Source organism: Salvia hispanica, chromosome 1 (assembly GCF_029641045.1).
Source record: "Salvia hispanica isolate PSC_SH4W2 chromosome 1, Shi_PSC_v1, whole genome shotgun sequence".
In the NCBI taxonomy this organism is placed as follows: domain Eukaryota; kingdom Viridiplantae; phylum Streptophyta; class Magnoliopsida; order Lamiales; family Lamiaceae; genus Salvia; species Salvia hispanica.
This window is the reverse complement of record NC_142692.1, coordinates 42484344-42488100: the sequence shown is the minus strand read 5'-3', so window position 1 is coordinate 42488100 and position 3757 is coordinate 42484344. Positions and strand designations below refer to the sequence as shown.

Sequence of the window (3757 nt, the reverse complement as noted above, 5' to 3'; positions counted from 1 at the left end):
TCTTTTTTTTTATTGTTCAAAAAATTCTATGTTCGCATATTTGGTTTATATGCTTTTGTGATTTGTCCTATGAATAGGATATGGAGTAGTAGTATATTCTGATTTCATGGAATAATAAATTACTCTTATTATCCAAAATATTTTAATCGGAGTAAAATATGAAGCGGAGTACTAATTACTCCCTCCGTCTTCGATTAGAAGTCACACTTTGACCGGACACGGGTTTTAAAATATGTAAAGAAAAGTTGGTTGAAAAAGTTAGTGGAATGTGAGACCTATTTTTTTTATATTGGTTTTATAATAAAATGTGAGTGAATTGAGTTAGTGGAATGTAAGACCTACTTACTATTTATGGTAAAAATGAAGTATGACTCTTAATTGGGGACGGACTGAAATGAAAAAGTGTGACTCTTAACAAGGGACAGAGGGAGTAATTCATTGTTATTACTCCGTAAAAAAGTTAAAATAGCACACAGAGTGAGTGAGACATCATTTCCAAATTTCAATAGGCTCTCTCTCTTTTATCTTGATATCTACATCTATTTTATCTCTACACAGTGGCTGTTTATTTCTTCTCCCCTATCTCTCTAAAAATCATACAAGAAGAACAACTGTTACGGGTACTCTCTTCAATTTCCGCCCCAAGCAACGCAATAGTTATACAGTGTCCGGCGGCGGCAAGCCCCCGCTGGAGCGGCGGCTTGTCCCATACTAGTTCCGCCGCTAGTCGACACCAACAATTATTCTGCTCTTGTCATGGTTGCACATGCAAATATGCAATCCACGTTTTAACTTGAATAGTAACTACTACCTCCATTCCCCAAATTTTGACACAGTTTACCATTTCAGTCCGTCCCTGAAAATTTGACACACTTCACTTTTACCATTTTTGGTAGTGTACCCACATTCCACCAACTTTTTCAACTCATTTTTCATTATATATTTTTTTAAACCCGTATTGGGTTAAAGTGTGTCAAAATTTGGGGGACGGAGGTAGTATGTAATAATTCTTCAATTTAAACTAGAACGAATTTCCACCAAGTAGTGTGTCGGTAGTTCCATATACTTCCATCATTTTTCCCTTTTTAAATAAACAAAAAAAGAACTAGACCACATGTTTAAGAGAAATCAGCGTTATAAATTGTGAACATATTTACAATCTGCAAACCGCAAGAAAGTAAAAAGGGAAAATGTTTTCAGCTGCCAAGGTTTTCATGCTCTGCTCCTTAGCTCCAATAATTCCGCTCAATGAAGTAACATTGGTCCATGCTATAGCTCGTAGCTACAAGTTTGAGGTATACTTCTTTTGCTTTCATACTTCACTATTTTGTTTTCTTTGAAATGCTAACAATATAGTAACTTTTAAATTGTAATTACATTTCTGCAGTTGGTAAATTCGTTACACACTAAACTATGCAGCAACAAGACCATGCTTACGATAAACGGACAGTCCCCGGGGCCGACCATATATGCGAGAAGGGGTGATTTGGTCGTAGTCGATATTGTCAATCGTGCCGACCAAAATATAACCATCCACCGGTATAAATATTTGCAACACTAATTCACACATAAAATGTAATACTATCATTATTGATCTATGGTGATTATATATAGGCATGGGGTAAAAATGCCGAAAAATCCGTGGTCGGATGGGACAAACTACGTGACACAGTGCCCAATTCAACCCGACAAAGGGTTTAGGCAACGGGTGATCCTCTCCGACGAGGAGGGCACTCTCTGGTGGCACGCTCACAGCGACTGGTCTCACAATTCTGTGTATGGCGCTATCGTAATTCTACCGCCGAAGAGGGATTCGCGTATCCTTTCCCTAAGCCCCATGCTCATGTTCCCATATTAATTGGTACATGGTTTTAGTTCTCTTTTTATTCCAGTTCTCTTTTTATTGTCACGTTTCATTTGTAAACACTTTCACTAAAACTATTGCAGGAGAGTGGTGGAAAGGTGATATGCAAAAAAGTGATGGAGGATTTTCTAGGTGGTGGAGGAAATCCTGCAGTTTCCGATGCTTTCCTCATCAATGGCCAACCCGGAGACTTGTATCCATGCTCAACACAAGGTGGATTTTGTCAATAGTATTATTATTTAATGAAATCATGAAAAATACATTAAAAAAAATTTATAACGTGGGCAGATACATACAAATTGAGTGTGGAGTTTGGAAAGACATACTTGCTCCGAGTAATTAACGCGGTGATGGACTACATCATGTTCTTCCAAATCACCAACCACACCTTCACTGTCGTCGGCACTGATGGCGCCTACACAAAGCCGCTGCGGACGCATTACGTGGCGATATCCCCGGGCCAAACCATTGATTTGCTTCTAGAAGCCAACCAGCTGCCCGACCATTATTACATGGGCGCGCGGATATACTTGACCACCGCGACCATGGAAGGGGGCAAATACATGAGGATCCCGACCACTGGGATCATCCAGTACGTTGGGAACTACACCCCGTCTCCGCCTCTGCTTCCGACTTTTCCCGAGTACGATGACACAGCTGCGTCCTATCATTTCACTAGCATGCTCAGAAGTCGTACTGTTGCTACAAGTGTTCCTGACAGGGTGGAGAAGAGACTGTTCTTCACCCTGTCAATCAATCTGTCCCCATGCACGAAAAGTTCGTGCGTGGGGACGACTAGGCTGATGGCGAGCATGAACAATATTACGACGCTGCTGCCCACGGACATGAACGTGCTGGAGGCGTACTACAGAGGGATCCGGGGGGTTTACGAGACTGGCTTCCCGGAGTATCCGGCTCGAGCTTTCAACTACACTGAAGTCAGCGTGCCAAAGAATGAGTTCGCGTCCGAGTTCAGAAAAACTGTTATTGTTGTGGAGTATGGGACCGCGGTGGAAGTGGTGTTCCAGGCGACCAACTTCGCCCAAAGCGTTGATCATCCCATGCATTTGCACGGACACAACTTCTACGTTGTTGGGTCCGGGATCGGGGATTTCGACCCGATAAAGGATCCGCCCAAGTATAATCTCGTTGACCCGCCGTTGGTGCAAAACATCGCCGTGCCTAGGGGCGGATGGACCGCTATCAGATTTAAGGCCAACAATCCAGGTAGATATATTTTACTAGTGTAATTAATTAATTAATTAATAATATTGCGTTGGATATATGTTTTAAGGAGTTTGGTTCATGCACTGCCATTTCGAGCGGCATATGAGCTGGGGATTGGGGAATGCAGGTGGTGTTCATCGTTAAGGACGGGGAACGAGCCGATGAGAAGATGTTGCCGCCGCCGGCGGATATGCCAAGTTGCGGTGGACAAGTCTTATCTCCTACTCCTCTTGTATTTGGTGCCATACTAGGGAAGAAGAGAGATGAGGTTGAATGAATTTTCCATTTACTATGATATTACGTTATGTACACTGTTTTAATTAATAAGGACTACTCCACTATTTAACTTGTCTGTAGTGACTGAATGCATTCAATTATAGTACCTGATGATGTACTACCTTTCATTATTGAATGCATTATTGAAATTTTCATTTTTGGAGTACCTGAGAGAGAGTGCATAACATAGGGACTACTGTTATGATATTATGCACTCTCAACTGAAGGTGGTGTTCATTTATAATTATCCTGATTAATTAGGGAGTACCTTACATTTTAGTCACAATAGTTAGAAATGATTTTTTTATTGATAAATGAAAACAAAAGGCATACTCCAACATTAACCGTATAATCAGTAGACTCACACACACACACACACTATTGAAACGA

The 3757-nt window shown here is 41.1% G+C and overlaps 1 pseudogene across 1 annotated transcript; it reads left to right on the top strand.

Moving 5' to 3' along the window:
* Positions 1 to 1159: 1159 nt before the first annotated feature.
* LOC148933861 (laccase-14-like) lies at positions 1160 to 3437 on the top strand (annotated as a pseudogene). The gene is made up of 6 exons (XR_016134697.1): positions 1160 to 1295; positions 1388 to 1539; positions 1615 to 1861; positions 1948 to 2077; positions 2153 to 3091; positions 3159 to 3437. The product of XR_016134697.1 is annotated as a laccase-14-like (transcript).
* Positions 3438 to 3757: the final 320 nt, after the last annotated feature.